The sequence below is a fragment of the Kryptolebias marmoratus genome, linkage group LG20 (assembly GCF_001649575.2).
Source record: "Kryptolebias marmoratus isolate JLee-2015 linkage group LG20, ASM164957v2, whole genome shotgun sequence".
Lineage (NCBI taxonomy): Eukaryota > Metazoa > Chordata > Actinopteri > Cyprinodontiformes > Rivulidae > Kryptolebias > Kryptolebias marmoratus.
The window spans coordinates 12,718,113-12,744,575 of record NC_051449.1 but is presented as its reverse complement, the minus strand read 5'-3'; the positions used below and the strand labels follow the sequence as shown (position 1 = coordinate 12,744,575).

General features: G+C 36.9%; 1 long non-coding RNA gene across 2 annotated transcripts in view; it reads left to right on the top strand.

The window, feature by feature from the left end:
• LOC119618041 overlaps positions 1–26,463 on the top strand; it is a 105,937-nt gene that overhangs the window by 39,749 nt on the left and 39,725 nt on the right. Inside the window, exon 1 of one of the 2 annotated variants that reach the window (XR_005234563.1) lies at positions 918–1,269. The exons of the other annotated variant lie outside the window; for it this stretch is intronic. This is a non-coding gene — a long non-coding RNA (uncharacterized LOC119618041). Of the gene's footprint in view, positions 1–917; positions 1,270–26,463 lie in introns of those variants that run through there. 2 annotated transcript variants of the gene reach the window in all.

The window sequence follows — 26,463 nt, the reverse complement described above, 5'->3', positions numbered from 1 at the left end:
AATCAAAGAAATAAAGGCAAAAAAATTGTAGAAGCTCTTAAAATGCCCTGAAATGACATGCAATGGTAAGACAACACACCATTTGTCTATTAAATATTCTGTAGATGTTTTTGCATTCATAACAAGTGCATTCAGAACAACTTTTAATCCTTAACACTGTAGCAAAGAGACAAGAGTGAAGGAAGCTGTAATTTGCTGTCTTCCACAGATGTCTATAAATACTGCCTGTCTAATGAAATGAACACTGACCTTGAATCACTTTGAAATAATATTAGATTACCAATGGTCAAAAGACTGTTATTGCTGCGTGTCATATTTTGCTCTTGCATCCTAGATGCTCTCTTATGTGCAATACCCCACCCTTATCTTGCAGAGGTACCATGTGCTGCTTTTATTAAAGTGTATGAATAAACAACCTATGAGGCTATATGGACTTGTTGCTGTCTTTTGTTCCCTTCAAGATGAGAGCGATTTCTATGCGTTCTGAGGAGCTTTTTTATTTTTCACGTTGTAAGCTGATGGCTGGCAGCTAGCCGTTGTCCCCTGCTGTGTCTTTTGCTGTATTCATAGATTTCTTTTAAACACACCTTATCCAACCCCCTGTGGCTTACAGTGTCAGGTTGCCAATGCTCGTCATAGTTTGCCCTGATGTTAAGTCTAATCTTTAGACACAGAAAGATGCAGTGATCCCCTTTCAAAAGAGAAGACAGGGGGAGGTTGTGTTCACTGAACATGACATATTTCCTGAAAAAGGGTTCCCATTATGCTGATATGACTCTTCCTGAGGCATTCTATTGACAACTCACAGCAGGTGACCACCGATTAATCTCTCCACCACACTGACATTCAATGTGTCAAAGGGACTACTAAGATGGATACTGCAAAGCTGTGGTGAGAAGTTGAACAGAACACTAAACTGTTTCCACCTCAGCACTGGTGAACTGCTGTTATATTTTAGAGAGAGGCATTTTTCATTAAGCAGTGTCCTGCCCATGTTCATACTTACCAAAATTGTTTTCGCAACAGCAGAACTGTAATTTTTATTGTTGACCGTAACAAAAGAAGGATACCAAAGATAATTCTTTCACAATGTTAAGTCAAGCTTAGAAGTGAGGGGGTAGAAACCATTTTGAGGAACCATTCTGTGATAACCTGTTGACACAGGGACCAGAATCATGGTGCACAACACTCGAATGCTGTGGATGGTGCCAACCAGGCATGGAAAAATCTGTGCAGAGTTGACATTTACAAACAACAGAGAGGCAGCTGGTAAGAAAACAAACTTTTGAACCAATAACGGTCTGAACTCTGTTGCTTCTGAGATGGTGTTAGAGGTAAAGCAGCCACAGAGCAAATTTCTCTGAAGGGTGTGGCCCAAACATTTCTGCTCTGTGACTTTTGTCTTGGATTGATTGGTTTGCAGTAATTGTTTAGAGGTTGTTTGATTTTACCAAATGTTTAATGTTAACTGTCTTGAGATTTATGGGCTCATTGAAGAGATAATGTGAAACATTTGATTATTGTGTCTTTGTGGCATTATGAGATAATGAGAGTATTTTCTTGGTATTAAATTTTATAAAGTGGATAAAGTACTTGGTAGATTTTGAAGATAGCTGTAGGTTGATTGTAAGTTTAATACTGTTGATGAAAATGTATTTATTCAAGCTAATATTCTTCTACTTTCACACTAACATATTTACAAAACAAACATACGGGATGTACTCTGACCTGGTTGCGAATCTGATTTTTGTTTTGTGTTATTTGCTAAAGGTTTTTCACCAGAAAAAAATGACCTGAAAAAAATTATCTGAAAAAATAACCTGACAATAAAGGAAGAAATTAAGAAAGAGGATTGTTTGGTCATTGAGTGGAATCCAGTGAAGACTCTGTGAATGTCTATCCCTGTCAAATGGGGAAGCACAGTATCACACACATGATCCAATGTATCTGAGCCATATTTTGTACAAACAAAATGTTTCCATAGTAATGTGTGCTGATTAGAACTAGTTTGTTTTCCCTCTAATTAAAAAACTCAAAAAGACCTTGAATAAAAGCATAAATTAAATGATTCAATGGAATCTTACTTTACATGAAAACATATAACATATATGTAACAAAACAAGTTAATTTGTTTAAACATTAACAAACCTGCTATGAAACAAACAGCCCAGCAAGTGATCATTAATCCTGGTGTTTTACAACAATATTAGCATCAGGAATTACCCAAGGTATGTCAGAATAATGAGTCTCCTTGCTGAACCTTATAAGAAGATTAAGGCTGTAGGGTGTGAGGTATACTCCAACTCGATCTCTGTGGAGTTGGAAAGAAAGTGTATTGATTATCTCGTGCTGTTTCTCTTAAGTCTGAGAAAGCCCTGTCAAGAAAGTATGCAGCTTCAACCTTCTTTCCCAAACAGGTTCAAAGAAATAATAAGAGTTTCATGTCTCTTTGAAGGAACCAGAATGGGTGATATCCAACAGGCAGAAGTTGTATTTTTATTTTAATTAACTTTTACCCAAGTACCCATTGTCAAAAGACAAAAAGTATTTCTGGATAGATAAAAGACTTCTTTTTTTTTTTTTTTTACCATGAATTGTAGATGAATACATGCTAAATAAAATCTACAAAACTAGAGCCATTATCAGCAGTAACAGGGTGAAATATTATCCAGCTTCTCCTCCAAAATATTGTGCAGATCAGAGGCTAATCAACTAGAAAAACATTCAACCCAAATTTGAACAGACAAAGAAGACCATCTTGATATGTCACCTAATCATTCATTAATTACGTCATAAATCATCATGACAACGACAGGTAATTCTAATTACAGATGTCATGCTTGGCTTCATACTGTACTGTGCACGGTTGTGCTTAGAAACCATTTTGTACACAACTCACCTTGTTTATTTGAAGACATAGCCACAGGCCAAAAAAGCTAAACATCCCAACACACTTACATCATAAGACACCTGAGTCTTAACTGTTATGCAGCTATGTTTTTTCACTGTAGACAAACAGCTGAGTCAAGGAAAGACTTGGCTGTTACAGGTCTGTGTTGGGTTGTGAGTTGTAGAGTCACAGCTTGGCGGCCAGTTGGTCCCTTAACTCAGGGAACGGCACAGAAAGGACCCTGCTGCTGCACACCTTGTGATTTTCTGTCTTCTTTTGCCCCGTACATTTACATTCTGGTTGCATCTTAGAGTCGGCTGTGACAGCTATTTAGCATTATATTTGAATGCCTTTAAAAAGACCTCTTCAAAGGAGCGTGCACATGGTTACAGGGAAGAGAACTAATAGCAGATGGTGTTGAATCTCCATGTTCTCATCGGGGGGTATTGCACGTCTTCATCTAGCTTTAATTCTGTGAATAATGAAGTGTGCTTCAAACACTTACGTTGTCAAATGCTAAACATGATAAAAACGGAACAAAAGACAATCATTTACAATGTGATCCAAACAAGTCATTATGTGCAGAGAGAAGGAAGGCCTGCAAACCAGAAACGTTTCCATCTACTGTCTACAGTAAAGACATAAAAGAAAGAACTGCAAATATTGAAATCAGTTTATCCCAAGACATAATTCATCAGGTCATTTCATTTGACCAGCGTCATCCTTTTTAAAAGACAGTTGTGGAGACTAAATGTGGGGCCCCCACAGAGCGGCCCACCATCGGAACCACAATGTTTTCTCAGAAAACGCTTATTTTCATTCTTTTATTTATTTTTTTGATTGCAGTTCATATTGAAATGTTTTTTTAACAAAAAATATAAGCTTGTGAATAGACTGGAAGACCCCAAGGCTACACTTTCTGGCCAGCATCTTTCAAGTCCAAACATACATACTGCATGTTGCTTATACATTTCATCATACACATTTCCATAAAATCACCAGGAATTCCTCCAGCTTATTTTTACTCATCAATGTTGTTTTTAAAAATACTTGTGGCAGATATTGAGAACTGGAACATTATGTATGCAGTGGATTAGACAAAAACAAGCCGATAGTTTAGAAAATGTCAGAGGAGCCACATTTCACTCAAAGAACATGTTAATGATCTTTGATAATCGTGCCAATTGATGGTGACTGTATAAATCTTAAAATACTAATCAATTCTGACCTTCATGGGGCTAATGGAGCTTAAAAATATCCATCACCATTTCTTTCTTTCTTTTTTAAATCTAAAACCATTTTCAGTTATTGCTTCTAAAAACTCAAACTAAAATACACGACTCTATAACCCCCTGTCTGTATTACTGCAATAACATTTTGTTTGGTTTCCTTAGTAAAGCTCTTGACAAGTTTCAGTAGATTCAAACCTCTACTGCCAGGACTCTTACTCACACCAACACATCTGCCCAACCCTATTAGGTTTCTGATCAATTACAGAATTCTCTTTCTCATCTATCACTTCATGGCTTTGCTTTTCAGCACCTCTGACCTCCTTCAGGCTCACGTCTGTACTTCAGGTCTTTTAAAACTGGTCAGCTCTCCCCTCAACTGAATGCAAACTTAGATTGAAAGAGATCTCAGCATTACAGCCCTGACAGAAATTAATTTGCTGTGAGGGGTTTTGGTGATTTTTTTTTTTCTGTTTTTCTTGACCCTTTCCATAGAAAAGAGGGATTTGAGACCTGTCTGGCTGGCTTTCTGAGCTGTTTATCCAGTGTGTATTTTAATACCACTACCTCATACCTACTACACTGAATCAATAAACAATCAATAAATAGTCAGCTGTCTGACTGTCCTATTTATCACCAACTGATGCCACTTTGTATTATTTTTACTCATTTACAGAACACAATGATACTAAATGATTGGAGTGGTCAAATTTGATTTGATTTTTGATTGAATATCTTCTAAGTATTTTTCAAAATGCTGGGTCTGTTACTTTTTACCACCTAAAAGTCAAAGAAACCATACAGATTTTTAAACTGTTCTTATAGTCTTTGTTCAAAAAGTCTCAGTATTCTGCATCATCCACTTGCCTCTTGACCTTATCTCTGCTAAACAAGCAACTGTACACTCATACATCCTGTCACCAAGTAGCACACATAATTGGACTGTTAGACTCACAGCTTTAGCTTTTCTACTTTGGTTCACTGTGTTCTCCTTCTCCCTGCCTCTCAAACTTAGTTATCACTTTTTTTTTCCCTATTTGCTTTTAAACCCATCTATCCATTGCTCTCTTGTTGCCCTCAACCCTCCCTTTAATGCTCCCTTTTTCCTTTATTGCTCCTCTCTGTATAAAGCTTACTGTCGCTAGGCAGTGGGAGGTACAGACAGAGGCAGGATTCAGAGGTCATTTTACAAGTGTAGCTGCTAATTAACAGAATTGTAATGAATCATTTCAAAGGGATATGGTGCGGACACACAATTCGGCCCTCCATTTCATCTTGTGTCTCTCCTCCCACTAGCTGCTCCTCTCTCAGATCTACTCCAAAAACACTTGATCACTCCTATTTCCATGGACGCAGGCGCCTCTCCCTGCCCACATTAGCATGTTGTGTGGAACAAGCGCCACTTGGACAAAGCCACAGTTTTCTCATTCTAGAGATGACATTTCATTCCACACGTGGAGCTCTTGCCGGATCAGTTTTCACCACTTATTACACCTGCTGACCTTAAAGTGAGGTCTCTGGGATGCAAAATAGTTCTCTTATGCCAGGTAACATTAGGAGCAAATATGAAGCTATACAGTTCTTTGTTTGTCTCAGACACACAAACACCCAGGCTTGCAGGGTGTTGCAGGAATATAACATTTCTGGATTAAGAAAACACATAAAAATAAACTAGAAGGGGGTTTAATCAGTAAAAAATGATAATTTCACTGAATGAGATTCAAACTTATACATAGATCTGTCCACATACCTTACTGTGTGGCTAAAATGTCAAATAGAATTGGTAATTATTAATTTGAGGGTGTAAGCACCATTTCTTATCACAAGCCTTCCAGTTCCATCATCCACAAGTGACAAATAAACAGAAGTCTGTCTGGGAGAAAATGCACATAAAGATAGTAAAAAGATGATGGTGATGATATTGCAGTTTTGATTGATGCATAGTTCTGCCTCTATGGAGGAATCAATGACACGGTTGCCGGTACGAATCAAGCTCACAGCTGTCAGGACAGTGAAGCGAATTTTGGCTTCCAGTGGAGACAGGTGGATGGATTGTTTTAACAAAATTAAACTAGAAAGGGGATTGAAAATATATTAGAATTGTTTGCAGCAGAAAAAAAAGCAGAGAAAAGTGAAACAGTGGAGGTTTCATATTAGTTTCAGCAAAAGAATTTCTCTATAAACTACTTCTCCAGTCACAACACTTATTTATCAGAATAAATAAAGAATCATTCACCTTTAACCAAAGAAACAATTAATGACAATTGTTTATTTTTATTTAATGTCACAAACTAGGGAACACTGAAATGTCAAGCCTTCTTTTTGATCATACGCTGCCAACATTCTTTATTATTTTTTATTATTCGTATCAGCATTGGTAAAAGTAGTGATTCATTATATCAAGAAATAAAATATCTGTTCTTTGTTCTTAGTCACTCACAGAGATTCTAAAAAAAAAAAAAAACTAGTTTAAACTAATAATTGCACCTAGCAAATGCACATGTTTACAGATGCATGGAATGATGTTGTATCAAATAAGTAGGACTATTGAACTTCATAGTGGAATTTAGTCAGCAAACTTCAAGTAAATACAGAGCGATTGTAGCATGTTTCAAAATGGAACTTGCAGAAACTGAAATGGACCTGTTTTGTTTGTATGAAAAACCCTTTGTCTACAACTTGCATATTTGTCTGTGTGAGTAAAAAGTGAATACAAAGTTTTACATCGTAAGCTACTCAACAAGACATTTTTTTAAATAGATAAATACAAGGTTTCAGCTCGGATTGTACTCTGAATCAAGAAAATGATGGATAATGTGTTTTGCTGCACCCCCAAGAGTTAATCAGACTGAAAACAAAGGAAAACAGAGAAATTTATTCATTTGTGATAATCAAAGCATTTGCCAGTTTTTACTTTCACTGAGGAGCAGATGCTGAGGAGAAGCTGCTAAGTCATCAATGTATATACTGCTACTACTACTACTAATACTACTACTAATAATAATAATAATAATATTAATAAAAGACTAATTAAATTCAGAAAGCATGATAAGCTCTTTTTTATACTTTAAGGCTGTTAAAAGAATAAGTGAAGAACAAATATCTTTCCTCTTAACAGTTGCTTTTATTCAAAAACAAATATATAAAAAAGAAAGTCACAATTGTTAAGATGTTAAAAAGATGTGGTGTAAATGTGCCATGTTTTCATGATGTTTTTCAGTAATCTTCCACTGCAGAAACATAATCACTTCACTGAATATTGAACATTGTTTGCTGAGTAAAGCTCTTCATACACCAGGTCTGTCCATGTCATCATATGTTGATCAAATATTTCATTTTTATACAATCATAATGACAAACTGACTCCAAATGCTTGGTCTTTCATTTTTTTTTATTTTGTTTATTTATTTATTTTAGTTTTTGCATCAATCAGTCAAATGCTTTTGAAAAAATTGTATCGCCTCGAGGCAATGGTACATTCATGGTTCACATTCATGGTTTCATCCAAAATGCTGTTGACAAACTCTCCCACAGTTTTTCCCAACACTAAACAGTTCCTGAAGGCATAAAATATATGTCTTAGGAAATTATGTGCGCCTCTTTCATCGGCTGGTGAAACTCTTTGTGCCACCTTTTCACGCACATACACTTCTTTTTTTATTTCCATGACATAAGTGAGTAAACAAGTGAATAAACAAACAAAACACCAACAATGTGGTGTACAATCTTTTGTGGATGACAGTTTCAAAAATACATGGACTGGGTTTGCAAAGACCTTAAGACTGAATCCTTTGTGATGAGAAACAGACCAGCAGGCATCCATGCTGTACAACTCTTGGTGGAGAAGACTGTCACGTTGCTGCTGAAACAACTGAAATACTAAGAATACACAGTCAGACAGGTGAGAAGGAGCATAACTTTTTCAGAGAGCAAAAAGAATGAATGAAAAAAAAAAAAAGCAACAAAAAGTTGAACAAGCCAGCAGACAAACCCAACGACCCAACAACAGCCCCAAACGGAAAATACTTCGAAGAGATCTTAGCAACTCCAAACCAAAAATAATGCACGGATGAAAAACAGAGCAGCTTTGTGGGAAAAAAAAGATTTGTCGAGAGGTTGTGGGGAAACTTGAGGTTTCAGCACAGCTAAGACAAAAAAACAGGAATGCTACAAAAAAAAGTTACAAAGAACGCGAGATTAGTTAGATTAAGCTACAGTGAAAACACACGTGTGACAGTTTGATTATGTTTTATGGCAAAAAAGGCAACATTAGACCTGTTTGAAAACATACCTGGCTGAAATCAGTGAAAAAGTGCATCAGATTTAACAAGTTAGGCCGACCCTTTTTAATGTCTCAGTTGCAGAAGATCGTGGTGAAATTGGTTGCAGAGAAGTTAATATGCTTTCAAAAATGTTTGTTGCTTATTAGTGTGAAAGATGTTGCAAAAGAAGCACAATGGATTGCATAAAACGGCTACAACAGGCTTGAGAAAAAAAATGGGCCTTGGGTCCTTCAATTTTGCTGAGCTTTCAAAACTTCTCTAGCATCTGTTATAGAATAACATTAAATTACACTTTAAAAAAAAGATTTAAAAGTTATGATAGACTGTTTTTTACAAGAATGCAGTAAGTCTTTCATCTTAGTGAATCGTTTTTGCTGAAATCTTAAAGAATGCAGTGAATTATCCTCATACACTTTTATTGCTACTCAAAATAAGTGGTTTGTTTAAATTTGGCCAAGCTTCTGTAAAATCAGAGTAACTTGTTACCCTGTATAGTAAGTCTGATGAAACTTTGCAGCAGAGCCATTAAAACAGTTTATGAAGTGCAATAAAAGTCCAAAAGAAAGGTTAAAAACAAAAACAACTGGACTTTCAATTTTTTGAAGTGAAACATCTTCATCTTCATCTTTTTTTTTTTTTTTTTTTTTTTTTTGGTTTTACCATGTCCTGTATGACTGAGAATCTACACCTGCATTACATAAAAGGTTTATGCAATTTGATCTTTAACTTCTTCCAAATACTTTTTATTGTTTTAGGCTTCTCTAGCATGTCAAGTTACAACAGAGCGATGTTGTCCTCAGCTTTGAAGCTACATGAAGCAGAGAACACACTTGCAATCTGGTTACAGAGGTTCATATCTTTGATACATGTCCCTATAGGCAGCATCAGCTTGAATTTTGTTAGGTGAGGGTTTGTGGGGGTGGGGGATCCTAACAGAAGAGTCAGAGCTGCTCTATGCTTTGATATTCAGATCAGCTAGCAGCATGCTGAAAAGATAGTATCGGCACAATCAGAAGTTGGTACGTTCATGTTAACTTTTTACAGCTTAAAAGCAAACAAAGATGCCATAATGACTTCATTTTCACTTTATTACAATGCTATTGATTTCACTATTGCATAAGTGAATAAAACTAGATTATTGCATTTTATTTCCTGTTGTGTAATCATTATAATAACAAAAAAAGACCAGCTTTTACATTATAACCAGTTTGTTGGTACATCCCTGTTTGCCAGCCCAGATCCTTAAGGCCTTACAGATCATTAAACCTCTTAAAGAAGGCTATGATACTGAACTTTTAAAAGCAAATCCTTTGAAGTCACACTTTTGAAGGTATTAAAACACATTAAAAATCATTTGTGAACCTAGAAATTGCACGCTTTAACTTTTTTTCATACTCACCAAATTATGATGTTTGACTTGGAAAAATGAATCTACACATTGCTTTCATTCAGTGAATGGGGAACTATAACCATGCTAACCTGGTCCTTTCCATGACTGTGCTCACCTGCAGATGACACGGGCTTCCAGTGTTTGCTCTGTCTTCTTAATGCGATGCAAAAGACACTTTAAATATTGCAGTATTTCAGTAGTGCATCTCTGATCCAGAGAACCATTTCTAACAGGTGATAGTGACATTTTATTTCCATGTCAATAATCTTTTTAGATATTTAGGTTTTTTAGATGTCTAAAAGCCACAGTGTGAGCAGCCGTTAGCTCCCTTGTTCTCAGTCGAATGATGTTTTTAATTTCTCCCTGATTCTTCAAACTGACATCCCTCTGACTGCTGACAACTGTAGGTAAGATATTGACACTTCATCATATCTCTACAGAAACACACTTCGAAAAGTCCAAACTGTTTATTCAGAGCTGTTTTTGTGTCTCTCATCTATACTACCCATTTTCTTTTCCGTTCATGGTCACGGGGCACATTCTTCATACAATTCCTAAATCATTTTTGCAGCGTGGCATGATTTCCTCATGTTGGAGGGGTCACTGCCTTCAGGAAATATCATAACCATGAAGAGACATTTTAGATATGCAATGATTTATTGGTAAACGATGAGTGTCAGAGTCACATAACATGGGTGACACGACCAATGTTACTCAAAGCATAATCCTGCTTTCACTGGTTTGCTTTATAGGGAAAATGTGATTCATCAAACCAGGCCTCCTTTTTCCATTGTTGTGTAATCTAGCACTGAACCTAATCTGTTCACTGTAGGCACACTTCAGACATGGGTCCACACTCTTTCATAATTCAAATATATAAACTTTAAAAAAAAACAAAAAAAAACTGGCTGCTTAATACAGTATATCTCACCCACAACCAAATGCTATAGTAAGAAAATAATCAGCATTTCTTACTTTTTCTTTTATTAGTCACTATAGTATTGCTCGTCATTGAACCACTGTTAGATATTTCTAACAGATAATACACCTCGTCTTTATTATATAGATTGGGATATTGTTATCATTTTTAATGCCATGACTCCGGTGTTCTTGATATAATTCAGCGGAATATCTCATGCATATCATTTTTATTTTATCCATAAAACTCTCATCCATCACTGATTGCTATGGTTCTGCATAAGGTCCAGTATTTTCAGCTCATATCAATTATATAGTGCCCTACCTTTTGTGTTTCCACACTAATTTCCCTTGTCTAACCCACATGCCCTCTAGTTCTTTTCCTTGTTTCTCATTAGACTCCATGTTGGTATGTCACTAAGACAATCATCAGAGCCAAGAAAGCGTTGTCCAAATATCAGCAAAAGCCAGGATTTTGACTGACTGTTAGTTTATAAACTTAATCATGCACATATTTTTTTGTATACATGTGTTGGTTTAAGCAACGAGACAGTACTCATTAAACAAAGAGTCATCTCTCTTGGGTGTATGGTTCCCCTCAGTAAAGTGTTCACGTTCCACACATATATGCTATTCCTCTCAGAATTGGTTCTCCCCACATGCATAATATCATGCATGCTAAATTTATAGGCAAAGTGATCAGGCCTCCGGGGCTCAAGAGCTGGCTTAGTGCCTCTCCACACAGCCTCAGCTGCTATGGCCGGCATACGTTTGTGATTGGCTTGACAGCTTCATTAAAAAAAAGAGAAGGTGATTGCTTTCTGTTCCATTCCCACAGCATGCATGACTAACCAGGCTCAGCTGTCAGTGGGAGGGACCCGCTTCAGCTTCTTTCCATTGAGTTTATGTCAGTTTTAATACAAAGCTCTTACATAAGGATGGCTCTACCTTTCACCACTGTCTTGTTATCTGAGGATGTTAACGAAAAAAATTCACTGTTTACGTGCACACAGAAGAAGCAGGGTGAGCGGATACGTGCGGATGTTTAGTGTTAGAAGTATTACCAAATTTTCAAAACAAATTTTCTTATCTATGGCAATTATTTGATACAGTTCATAGTTGCACAGATCAACTTTTTGTTTTAAAAATGTAAAACTTTATTTTTTATTCAACTTTCTCTGTGATTGTCTCAGACAATGCTACTTATTGTTTGTGGGTTTTAGTGTGTCAGTGCTATTGGTGCACACTGTCACGATGTCTGATGGGATTTTTTAATCTTCTTCTAATATGTCCATATTTTCTAGGGAAATCAGTTGGTCCTTCATCCGAACTTTACATCCCAAATGTAAGCTCAGCAAGTTGTTGTAGCCTATTTTAACAACATCATTCTATGCATCTGGAACTATGTTTAAAGAAAGAAAAGTTTCCTATTTTTATTTTTTTTACTTTCCAAAGGTATATTGAAAGTATGGACTTCTGTGTTTGGTTTTCACGGTCTGTTTTATAAGACAAAAAAGCTTCGGAACAGACTCCGAGTTAGCAATAATTGCTGATAAAATCTGCTTGTTCCAATTGTAATTTCAGCTCATTTATTGGAGGTTCAGTGAGTCAGGATGAGAAGGTTATTTGAAATCTTCCTTCATTATCACTGTGAACTTCATTATGTGCCATGAATAAAAAGACACTCAAGACCCACAGTAAAGGAAACTATAAGCTCCACTGTTCGGTTAAAGAGAAATAGGTCAGGATCAGCAGAGCCAACATTGTTGCAAATGCAATATCTTCATAAGCACAAAAAAATAAGTTCTGTAATGCTTCTTTTACCATTTATGTAAAAAAAAAAGGTTTTAGAATGAAGGTAATGCATTTGTAAGTACATGAAACTAAAAAGGCGTGAAGGTTGAGGTTTTATTCTTCTTGCAAACAGGTCACACAGTCAGCATGGTTGAGATACTTAAACTTCTCTTTCTCACGACCTTGTGGTTAAAATTTATACTAGTTAGGTTTCAGTTTTTCGAAAATGTTTTTTTTAACACTTTTAATAGGCAAAAAGAAAATTAAGGTAATCGTTTTGCTGTCAAAAATATTTTGTACTGAGCTCTTAAATGAACTCTAACAGCAATAACTACATTGTAGAAACCAAACAGAGTGGTGAATTTTACAAGATACACTATGTTTGTTTTGCTGAATGTGAATGCGCATATTTGACTTCATGCTTCTTTTTTCCTTTGGTTAAGCATTTAATGTATTGGTGCTGCATAAACACAAGCATGCGAAGCGGTGTTTTTTAAAATGTTGACCATGCTGGCAGAGTGGATGCATCCTGTTTGACATTTCTCTGTGGGGGCAAAAAAAATTAAAACGAAGCGGCTTTTAAAATGTAATTACAAACATAAATAATTGTTGTGTCATTTAATGTGTATGTGCATCATGGACAGCAATTATTCGACATTTATTTACCTACTTATTTATTTATATGTTGTTCTTGGTATGTATGGTACAAGTAAGATGGGAAAATATGAACTTTGGAGGATCTGGGGAGAAAAACATTTATTAGCATTGCATGTTATCACTAGATCCTGAGAGGAAGTAACCTGTGTGAACTTAAAACTATTGTTTTGAGTCCTTCAAATGTAAAAATGTGTGACATAAAAATAAGGGACTCTTTAACATGTTTGAGAAATAAGCCTAATATCTTAAATATCCATGAAAATAAAATATACTACATATTGTGTTTTAGCTCTTCATAAGTTTTCAGTCCTTGAGAAAATTATGACACTCCGTGATGTTCAGTGGCATGTTTAATCAGATTTGTGCTGTATATAATTAGAGTTCAGTTGAATAATTTCTCTGAGCTGGGATGCTGGGATCCATTGTTGTTTTATTTAAAGCAGTTTGGTTTACAGAATATAGTGTCAGCTTTAGGACTAAACCTAAACAAGATATAAATTCAATTAGAAGAAGACAAGAAATGTATCCTGCTTTTATTTGAGGCAGGAAAACCTGCAATAAAATGATAGAAATGATAGAATGTCTTTACTTTTATTTTACATATTACATATATATATGTGTATGTATATATAAGATGGCATGAGTACAAGTGTGAAGTACCATTTATAATAATGTAACAATTAGCGGTGTGCAGAATTGACTGAGAATTACCGTAACTTAAGATTGAAACATTGTTCAGCTAACTGAATAACCACAGTAAATAGAAGTCCTTCAGAGTGGGTGGTTGTTGTGTACACAGTTTAAACATAAAAAAACTTAAATATCAATATTTTAAATGGTAGTTTTTAACTATATGTTTTCTATTTAGGGAAATTACAAGCAAAAAAAGAAAAAAACAGGAAGATGTGTGAAGTTTTTCTTTTCCTTTTTAAAAAAAAAATAAACCATACACTGCCTTTAGAATAACTTCTTCTATAATTTTCACATTTAGGAAGCAATTACACGGCTGCTCTAATCTCATCCGTCAGAGAGACAGTGAGAGAGACAGCTGTTGAAGTGTTTCATTCTTATCTCCTCTGCCCGCTGCCGTTTCCTCTCCGTCTTTCTCTCCTCACTTCTCCTCCATCTTCCTCAGGTTGTGTGGCTGGCACGTCTCCTGACAGCAAGTCCTTGGCTCCATCTCACGTTGGCTCTCCTTTTCAGAAGATAGAGTGCATGCCAACTGTTATCTGAGCTGGGTCTGCATTGATTTCTGTTTTGACAATAGTCTTTCCTTCATTTTGTCACTCCCTCCTTGCCCGAAGTTGTGGCCGGTCAATTTGAATATTCACTCATAAGACCCTGAATGAAGAATCAGTAAAACAACGGATGTAGGGGCTTACAGTTATTTTGTGTAAATACAACAAATTGTTCAAACCGATGCAATCAAAGTACAACTTGAATTAACCAAAGCATTAATGTACAATAGGACTGTACCAACTTAATCATCTGAGCAATCCCCAGATGTTTTCAAACCCAAGGTTCACTTTAAATTCCCATCAAACTAAACTCTGCCCAACTTCTTTTTTTTTTTTTTTTTTTACATTTTGTCTGGAAAAAAAAATCATCACAGCACAAACTAATTTAACAGGTGACTGTGAAGAGTTTGATTAAATTCTATCATCTGAAAAACAAAACAAAACAATTAGACAGTAATTATTTATTTATTTTGTTTGGGACCAAAGTGCCACCTAGTGATCAACATTGGAACAACCTCTGGCCACAGTCGATCAAGGCAAGCTGTTGTTGTTTATCCAGATTTAAAAAAATATATATATATGTCAATATGTTCATTAATTCCTTGACTGCTGTATTTAATCACACTTTTAATTGACTTGCATTTTAAAATGTTAAATACTGAGTTGTATTTTGCAATGTGTTTCCTAAGTAATATAGGGGTTCATCAGCATTTTGATGCTGATATATTTACATTAAGTCTTCAAAGAAATGAAACAATAATTAATTAACAAGACCAAATACCTAGAAAAATAACTTAAAAAAATTATTATGTTCTTTGTCTCCTTTAAACAAACAAACAGAAAACCAGTGTTTGTGTTCTTAGGATCTGGCTAATAGATTTACAGTTTTAAACAAATAATATAGTTTTTGTTTAGAGGATGTAACCTCTGATTAAATCTGTGCTGTAAACATTCACTTCCCTGTAACTGTACCAAAATGTGAGCATCACATAAATCAAAAACCTTTCATATTAAGCATGAAATAAACTGTCAAATAGTATAATATTAATCATCCGACACACTGTGGGATAGTTTTGTCTGTACAAACTCAGTCTGTTTGTGATTCATGTCGCAAGTCTCCCGTTTAATCCTACCACTCACTTTACAGTCAGCAAACACAATTTATATTTATTTAACTGGATGCTTGTTGTGTTTTCTCTCTTCTACTTTCAGAGTCCCAACCAGTCAATTTAGATGATAAACTGAAAATTGTGAACAGGTTTTGGCTTTCAGCTCATTTCTTCCTAAAGCCCTGGTTGCATATGTTGTCCATCAGGTCTCCATCGATCAAAATGATCCAACAAAAAAACGCTGTGAACCACCCTCTGTTGGCTAAAATAGTTATCCTGGTTTCAGCTACTTTTCCCAAGTCTAACTTCTCTGAAAATAAATTACTGCTTAAATAGAATAAATTCATATCATCACTTTTGCTCTGAGAGATTTGTGGCAGTGTACCGTCCAGGCTACAGTGTGTCAGCCATGTTTATTTTGGATGACAGATGCAATCTGCTCTTGTATCAGCTGACGGGTCAATCCATATCTCATTACTCTTTGAAAACAATATAATCTTGGCTGCAATTCATAGAAATAAATTTAGCTGCAATGACATAATTCTTGGCTTTTCTTTTTTTTTTTTTTTTACCAGTGCAGCTCTGCACTACAGTTTAGCAGAAAATATTTCATGTCAGTTTTTTGCCTTTAATGCAACAAATTTAAATTTAATACTATTTCACACCCTCATACATTTACTATTCATTTATTCATCTTAACTTAGACCACAAAATCTTTCTCCTCTCCCACTCTTTGTTATTATTCACATTTTTCCAGGGTGGCTCTGAAGCAGGCTTTGCTCGTGTGATTTACTTTCTATTAGGGGATTAAAAATCAATTATGCAGGAAGCCATGCGTAGGCGTGATTATAGCTGCGCATGACGGCACCATTCATCACAGGACCACTCATCTCTGCAGCCGTTAGTTACACAACACACACCGGGACGGACATCCTTTACCATGAACTCTGCCCCTCATCGTTTGCACACTGTAAACAGAGTGGGTCCAGCAGTGAATTATTTGGCTGCTTTTGCAGTTTAAAAACTCAATAAAAGTGAAGTCCAAGAGGAGACAATTCCGCCCCAAAATACGGTTCGTAATTAGGATTTAAGCTGTACAAATAACAGAGCAAGTTTTGTCAAGAAAAGGATAACATATTCCCAGGCTTGATGAGGCTTAAAAAGTTTCTGAAATAACATCAATAGAGAGCTTTTAAATAAGAAATACATTTATAATTACTTTATGGATTAAATGTCTTTGAATAGAACATCCTTCCATAGAACAGAATAATAAAGTCAGAGCTAATTATGTAGTGGGCTGGTTGGTAGGATAACCTGGACCATGACTAGCTGTATCCCTAGGTTAACAGTGCAATACAATGAAACACAAGTTTATTGAAAAATGGGTAATTCTGACATAAAAAAACTGTTTAGAATAAAGTGTTTAGCTTAAAAATACTTAAAATCATTCCAAAAGTAATGGAGATGAGCTCTTAAACCTTGTGAAATATACCAAATTCAATAAAATAGTCTAACATTGTCTAAGCTTTAAAATAAAAATATCCCAGTCTCTTTGCACAGTATTGTGTACGTGGGGTTGTTCGAATTAGTTGTGGCACTCTACTGTAAAATTATCCTGCTACACCTTAAAGAATAATCAACTGAATTCCTGATGCATGTCCTTCAGTATTAAGTGTTAGAATAGATGCAGGGCAATCATTAAAATGTGTTCAGAAGCAATACTTTTTTAAAATCTTGATTGGTGTTTTCTTCTAATCACTCTTGACCTTAGTAGCTAATCCTTAAGACTTGACTGGATAGATAAAATACAGGCATTTTGCCTCATGCCTGCAATGAGGCTTTATGGATAGCTTAAAGATTGTTTTAAACTGGTGTATTGCAAGTCCACTGTGGTGCACGCTAGTGAGCTGAAGACAGAACAGCAATGCAGAAGAGGCTGACAGGACAAAGCATCTGGTGATGAAGGCTATCTTTGTTGCTGGCTTGCATTCTGAAGACCCTTGAGGCCTCAGCACAGGAGTAAAATACGAAGATGAACTCTTCCTGTTCTGCCCCTTTCGACCAAATGCACGCTTAAAGAGTTTCTTCTACCTAAGGTCCATCTCGCAGAGATGCTTTTTCTTGTGGCTGCTTTTTTTTCTGTTCAAATGATTTTTTTTTCACGAGGAAAAGAACCAGAGCAGGAACAGTATGTTGAAATGTTCTGTCCTTATAAGCCTTCATGTTCCACTGTCTAGATTTATTTTTTAAACAGTTATTTGCGCTAATATTTTCTCAATAAATATTTCATGGAATCCCATGAGGGAAAAAAAAATCACATGGAACATTTTCCCACAAGCTCTCCTGTCTCATTTGACCTTATTCTCTTTATCATGCTCTAAAGGTGTAAATTTATTTCAGCGAGGTCAAATAAAATGCACAGAAAAGTTTCAATTCTGCGCCTGTGATGATGTAGCGTTTATGTCTCTCAGCATAATTTGCATTTTGAGGTATTGACAGAATTAAAACAATTTCTGCAAACTATTTTTTATTTTCTTTTTATAGCAGCAGTATACCACCCCTGTAATGTTTTAGCCACTTCCTCTAGCTGGAGTTTCTACTATCTAAATGTTGTGCCTGTATGGGGTCATCACTGTCAGGCAAAAACATTTTATCTATTCTGCACCGATCTTAACTAATTCTGTTAATCCAAATTTCTCCAAGACAAAGTTCTTTTTGTTTTATTTTTATCCCAAAGTCTCCCTTTATTGCTTCAAAAGAGGTATAAGTAGAGTAAGCTCAGATACAGGTTTGCATCATTTCATAGCATTGATCTATAAATATTACATGTAAAAGCTTGCCTGGCTGCAGATGCTGCTGCTCAACTCTACTGAACACTCTTGACTCTGTGGCTTAACTGCGTAAGCAAACAGCTAATAACATTTTGCTGATGTTAGACTGACCTTGTTTGCAATAGCTCCGATAAATACCACCACATGAATTTATGCAATTTTCTTCTTTGCTGTGCTACACGACACTGGCTGTCTAAGTCTGTGTTTTGTTTTGAAGCTTAACCTTGTTGCTGTCTGTTTCTTTTATTCACATTATGCCTTTTAGGAAATCATAAAGACCTTGCCCAGTTGTTTCAATAAAACAGACACTTCTTTTGAGAGGTTTTTAAGTAGCATATTAAGTCTGGAGCAAGTCGGCACGAACCCTGAAAGACGAAGATGCTAACACGTTGTAAACAGATAAAGAATGTAGCTCTGTATCTTCTAAAGCCCAATCATAATGGAAACGTTTTGCTTGTAAACTTTTTTAAACATGATCAAGTTTTATATCCTTTATTGTTTCAATTCCATTTGTAGCAGTGTTTAACTCTCAACAAATACAACAGGAAATTATTAATAAAAGCTTTTATTGGATGTGCATTTACGTGTGATGGCCCTCACAACCAGTTGGCATCAGAAAAAAAATGACTAATTATTCAATTTTACAGATATTGAGCAAAAACTTGGTGTGGTAGTAGTTGACTATCATGCACAATGCACATACTTTAAATGCAATACATTGTGCAAGATCTTAGCTTTAGACCAGTGCATTACCAGTCTGTTTGCAAAATATTTCATGAACCACTGGACCAATTTCAATTAAACTTTCAGAAAGTTATTTTTGGACATAAATCTATAACCAATTAACATAGGCTTTAATTTTAAGACTTGTTGTTAATCATCAGTCAATATTACAACACCAATAATTGCGATTTTGAAAGAAGTCAGTCATATTTGGACAGAGCCACACTCACCTTCACATGCACAACCCTCGCTCATTCCTCTGTTCATGCCTACAAGAGTCCAGGCTTGTGGAAAAAGGCACGTCTGTTTACTCTGAAAGGTTCAAAGATAATTTACCTGGATTAGAGAAGCCATCTGCGCCTGCCATCCCAGATTGCTTTGGAGGTGTCTCAATAAATACTGAGCGGGCTGCGTGGAAGACAGCACAATAGAAAAGCATGGAGGTTTGCACTAAAGCAGGGCTTAATACTCATTTTTACGTCAGTTATTACTGGGTGCCTGCTGGTGAGACCCAGGGACCTCTGTTCATTACTGGTCTTTGGAAATCTTGTCTGGCTCTTAGCACAAAACAGCAGAGGACAGGCAAACCTCTGGTAAACACAGAAGAGTCTTTTGCTCTTTTTAACAAAGTACAAAATGCCAAAACAGTAAAAGTTTGTCCTTTTGCTCTTTTAGGCATATTTAATTTTAAAGGAAGAAAAAAACTTTGAAGTAAAAGTGCTAACTTTCAGGTTTAATTATTGCTGTAACGTCATTGTGACTTTTTTATTTTAATCTTAGCTTGCTCAAACACAGAAGCAAATCAACAGAAAAAATGTTTTGAAGTTTTAAATCTTTTTGACTCCATTGATGACGGGTTTATAGGCATCATAAAAAACACATGAGAATATTTAGTGTTATACAAACTGATGCCACGAATCATCCCTGTAGAAATATGCTTGAGAGGCAAACTAGTATGCTTTGACAAGTTTTTTTTTTCTCAATTCAAAGAACTCTCTCAAAGTTAGATAAATGAACCACTTTTTATTTTATTGTCAGCCAGAATTGTAAGATTGCACTGTGCGTAGATGAGACTTTACCAACTAGAGATGTAAAGATTTTTGTGTGGGGGGCTTATTTGAAGTAAATAAGTAGCTTAGACAACTTCAGCCACTGGGAGTGTTTTGGTTTCATAAAAAAAAGAGAAGCATAAAAACCTGCCTAAGGTGAAGGTATTGATTTTTAAAAAGGCTGCACCTTGTGGCTTCTTAAAACATGCTGAGGTGCAAAAACACCTCCCCTCCCTATCTCTCACACTCACAACTAGCACACTACCCTTTTATAGCCACATCTCTTTCACACACAGGCATATATGCCATTCATTGGAGGTTGTATTACATACTCAGTTGTATTGTATTAATGTGAGTAGAAGGTTAAAGACATTAAATTAAATCAAAAATGATGTTAAAGCCTTGGGACATGGTGAAGGCTTACTGCAGAAGTCTGCAAATGTTGAGCGGAGGAGTGTTCGGATCAGCTGCCCCTCTCTATCAACACCGTTTTTATTGGGCTATGGCGCCATATTTTGTTTTGTCTTATTCTATTGTCTTTGCAGGGTTGAAATAGCATGAGACCAAAGGTGGCAGCAGAGTAAACTTCAACATTCAAAAAGATATTTTGGTGCTGCTCTGCTTGCTGAGGAAAAAGAGAGTTCACATTCAACCAGACATTTCTGAATTGATTTTCAGTTCCCATTAAACTCATTCTGAGAGACGAAAAACTGCACTTTTGGCTCAAATGCAGCTTCACACTTAGCTTATATGTGAACTTACTGATGCACATTTTTTCCCCTTCCTTTTCTGCATCTTATTTTAGCTGTCCTCACACTTCTACAAATGGTATAGTACACGGCATGTGCGGGGAGCTTGTGAAGATGGCAGCTTATGAATCTCTGGCACTGATAAACCTGCCTTTACGGGGAAACCGGGGGATCTATATTCTGCTGATGCTGTGCACACCCAGAGATCCACATACAGTATCTCTGTCTCTCTCCTGTATATCTGCTATGTCTGCAGGCTTTATGATGCAGAGTATACCAAAACCCACCCACCCACCCACCTGCACACACACATACACGCACACACATGCACACCAATGTTAGGGAGGTTTTCTATGTGAGCTACCAAGAGAAAGAAATGAGAAAAGGGGGATACGTTTTTTCCTTGGCTTATCTTTGAGAGAAAAATGTTATAATTCTAAACAATGTTTGTCCTAAACAGACTGAAATCCTGTTTAGACATTATAGTCTGTGACTAGAAGATATCAAACGGACTCAATCGGCTTCTCTTATACCGTGCTGATGTTTTTTTAAATGGTCAAATTAGACTATCAAAACAGAGAGTTTGAGTCAAATGCTGCTCTCCCTCAGCTTGAGCGTGATGATGAAACGCCTCGTATTCCTCAGAAGAATTTTACCTTTATGACAGCACCACTGAGCCCAAAGAAGGACATTTTCAGACCTCACTGTTAGGAAGGTTTTGCAGGGTTTGAATTATTCATGAGTCAATTTGCTGTGTGTGAATATAGCGCTTATAGAAATGAAGCGTTTTACTCCAAGGTGAGGCTGGGGGCTGGGGGCTGCGGCACAGCCCTTTTTTTTTTCTGTGGCTGACTCAAGCACAGTTGAGTCTGTGGTTTTAGCTCTCATGCCACAGACATGCCATTACCTGAAAGCATTTAGAGAGGGGGAAATGAGGTCGTATGCTGCCTGGCTTCAGGGAGGTCACACACCAAGGGGCTTGTGCTCTCTCTGCACTCTATCTTCCCCACCCACTCACTCCCATCATTTCACAGCTTTGTATCTTCATGATTGCAGGGTCCTCTGCCGTGTTTTGACCATTACAGCACTCGTCCTATCTTGCACTGGGAACCCGAAAACCCCCCGACCCCTTTTAGAGTCACATTACTGAGCAACACACACATGCACATGGATTATTTTTTTCTGCCTTTGTGTCTCGCAAAACACTTTCCGTGTTTTCTCTCACACACACAAATTCTGCCACGAGCAGAGAGCGAAAGGGAGGAGGATGGATGACACATTTCCTGAGGAGCGGCAGACAGTGTTATTTGTTATAATTCAGCTCTAATTTCAATATTTTCGAACCTTAGCAGAGATTTATACGCGCTGCCTGAAAGAGCATCCATCTTGACTGAGCCCTGGCCAGCCTCAACTTTGCCTGTGTCACATGATCGATGTTTTCTCTGGCCTCCCGACGTCTTTGGAGGTCACATGGGCCTCAGTCAAGCTTGGTTAATTTCGCACTCTCAGCTTCTCTGCTATTACCATATGAATATCCTCATAGCCATACATATTCTACAGCCATGCACAGGGATTTCAAAAAGTGCCCCTTTTTAAGAAGGAATCTGAAAAGACCGGAGGGGACGAAGAGGAGGAAGGAGTGGATGGGGGCTTGGCAGGATGTTTTCACAGCTGTCATGGTGATGAATTAGGCTCTTATGATTAATCTCTATTTAAATGTAACATTAGCATCCCTAGACAGTTAAGCCCAGCCCATTTTCAGTGGACCGTGGCTGTCCAACAGAAAAAAAAAACATGTTGATTATATTGAAAACCACCCAAAGGAGTAAATCAGACACCGGCTGCATTAGTACCACTGTTAAATTAAAATCAGTAAGGGCTAATCTAAAAGTTAAAAACACATATAGCTATACTGATGAGTCCCATTTACAGTTAAACAACAAAGTTGAGTGAACTTGGGCTTTAGATTCCATGTTTCTTTCAGTGTAATGGAGCATTGTCTGTGAGGATAAACACTCCTCCCGTCTCTTTTTGTGTCTCTCCGTGCTATTCGGAGCCGAGTTTGCATTAAAACAAGACGTGGGCTCACTCCCCTGTCATTTTGTTCTCGCATGACTTTATGAACATACAAAAGCGACCACGCCAAACAGCTGTCCACAGGGGCGACAGATTTATGCGGGCCAAATCAAACCTTTAAGAGCCAACAGCTGACCAGAGCAGCAAAGAGAAATAAAAAAATCACAATGTGCATTTTATTGCCCTTTTGAGGCTCTTGTCCTCTCCGGTTCAGAGCCTCAGCTGTCATTAGTGCTCGTGATAAGAGCTTTCCCATATGCTTCTGTCTACAGATGTTATGAATGGGACATAACGTGTTATGACTGCGCATTCCCAAACAGTGTTTCAGGTCAAGTGAGGGACAGAGTTGCTGCTGAGGGGTGGGGGCTCAGTGCTGCAGACCTGTGGCCACAGTTGCGGACAGAAATCAAACACAGTCTGATGTTAACACTGCTTGGCAGGTTTTTCTCAGGTGAACTGACCACTAGGAAAAAAAAAACAACAAAAAAAACTTGCCTGCTTTGGCCTGATCGATGTAATCTTGCTTTCTTTGGCCTTGAAGAAAACATTGGATATTTACAAGCATTTCAGCCAGATATGAAGTTTACATGTACTAATTAACCACTAATAATTTGTGAAGGAATGCATATTGCCTGCTGCCTTTCATGTTAGAGATTTTAATCAAGATCATCCTATGATGAGAAATTAGAGAATTATTCTTTCTGAGCTTTTTGATTAAAATCTGCCCACTGGTTAATATTAAAGATATAGATATTTTGCTAACAGACAGACACACAGATACGGGCAAAAAACATCACCTGCCTTTTTCCTTTTGGTGGCAGGCAACGAATATGAAACTACAACCACTGGCCTGTTGATTCAACAAAAAGACCTCAAACAAAAGATGTTAATAAATCCAAAATCACCTCTGAAGCACTTTATTAAAAGCACAATATAAAACATGAACTCACTGTGTGACAAAAGCCCGTTCTTTGTTTGAACTCTGAAGCTTGGGACTTGGTTGCACAGAGGTAAACATTTATGCTGATCTCACCCTCAGCCGAGTGAAGGATTGTGGGTATTCAAGTGGCAGCAACAGGCTTTCACAAGTGGATGTTCATTTGTACCATTCCAGGGCAGACACAGAGGCATGTTCAAGTCCTTTTGCAAATAAATAAATAGAACATTGCACCAAACAGTGAACATTATCCAAATCCCAGATCTAAAGAACCAACAAAAGGTTTATTGAGGACAGTAACAATCTGCTCCTGGCTAAACGGATAAAAATGGCAGATCTGTGAATGATAAAAGGATAGTGTTGCTGCATGGTTTAGACTGGATGGGAATATTTTTTTTTACTTCATCTGAATCACTATCTTCCTGCTTTTAGCTGCTGCATCAATTTGGAAACCTAAAAAAATGTTTAATATGCTTCCAAAATTAAGTAAATAAGTAAATAAATAAATCTAAAATGACATGTTCCAATGTCATTTTGGTAGCTTGATTTTTAAATTGTGAATGCCAGCCTTTACCAACAAAGCCTTTACCACTCTTGCATTGGATCCTAATTTATACAAATATATGCATATCTTTCTTCTTCATGCTTGGTAACTCTATATAGAGTTTGTAAGCATTTTGTGTGCGAGTGAGGTCCTGCCTAGAAACACCTAAATCTCTCCCTCTTTTTTCTCTATCCCCTTGAGATTTGAGATTGTGTTTGCAAGAGTGTAGACTGGAGAGAATCATAGGATAGAAATTAAAGCTTTGCAGCAGTTCACTGCCTCTTCATGTGATTCGAAGACATTTTGAAAAAAAAAAAAAAAAAGATAGTGAAACGGTGTGATCAAAATGCATACAGCCCAGGTATAAAACGTGGGAGATGAAATAAACCAGGTTTTGTGAAAAATTGGAAAAATGAGTAAACACCGAAGACTTTGAATAACCGCTTCCCTCATCAAAACTTATGGACTGCTATGTCAATTTTCCAGTTTTGTATGTTGGTTTTTGAGATGTGGGAGGGGGTCAAATTTGTTTGAGAAAAAAAAAGGTTCAACTGGACAAATAGGACACATAAATGATTTACTGTGTGTTGAAAATCAATACAATCAGACTTGATTTTAGCCAGTAACAAAATCCAATTTCTAGATTTGTTTTTTTTTTTCCTTGGCACGGTAATAAACAGCATCTGTAAATCCCGACAGAATATGAATTAGCTGTGTTTCTAGAGGTTAACAGTATGAAGAGCTGTGTGCGTACTGTATACTTGATGACTAAGTGCTCGTGTAATCAACCCCTTCAGGCATATGGTGCAATTCTTAGTCCAATGAGAAAAACAATTTGACTTCTGGAACTGTAAGAAACAATCACAGTCGGAGGAAGAAGTTTCAGCAGCATCCTTTTATTGGAAAAAAATATGCTAAAAAAATGAAATTCCTACACTAATCTATGAACCTAATTTCATCTTGCTGCTGGGGAAAATGCTGCAAAGTGTATTCTGACTCAAACTGAAGTGTACAGCAAGCAGGAAGATGGGGAAAAAAAAATGACGGGCAGACTTTGAAAAAAACTGAAAAACACCAGAATATAATTTTTACTCAGCCTTTAGAGTCACAACTTGTACTTATTCACATAAGCATAGTAATAAAATAAATAAGCTCAGCTCTTAATTTCAAGTTTCTTACAGCTTTCATTGCTCTATCATTGTGCTTAGTGTCTCTGCCTCATTATTTGCCCCACCCTCCTTATTCTAGTCTTATCTTTTCCCCTGCTTTACTTTTTCTTCTCACTGTGTGTGTGGCTCTGCAACTTGAATCGGTTTGACACGATGTGAAACAAGGAATAACTCAATCTAACCAATAAAGACAAGCCCCGGTGATGAAAAAACAACACGTGACAATAAAATTTTAGCTCTTTAAAACAACAGCAACAAAAAAAGGATAGATGGGGCGCACAAAACTATGCAAGCAAATGTGACAAAAAAATGTGTGCACATTTTTACACCTTCTAGCCCACATGAGGCAGCCTTTCTTCCCTCTTGAGTATTCCTCCTCTGTTTATTCGCTTTAACTGGGGCCAGAGGGCTGCTGCTGCAATTACAAAGACAATGACGCTTGCGATGTGATGGGCTCCTCTTAAAATCAACCTCTGTCCCTCTCAAATTACAAAATCATTATGTAACTAAAACAAATTATAGCTCGCTTTTTTTTTTTTTTTGGCAGCAAAGACTAACACATTTGATTGCAGTGATGTAAAGTCTAAGTTTAGTGCTATGCATCAGCTCTTATGTGTTTTTCAAAGCAGGGTTGTCACAGTGAGCGCTCTGTAATCTCTGGTTCAAAAAAATATGCATGACTTTTTGTAAGCAAAAAACAAAACACAAATAACAATACAGATTAAAGCTGCGAGCAGCGTTGGACGGCCCTCGCAGCTCAGCGCCGCTTCGGCCTATGGCGACCGCGGGAACTCTGGCGACCGCCCTCTACGCTGTGGCACACTTCCCGCGCATTTCCCGTGCACTTCCCACGCCCTCCACTAGGTGGCGCTCTGGG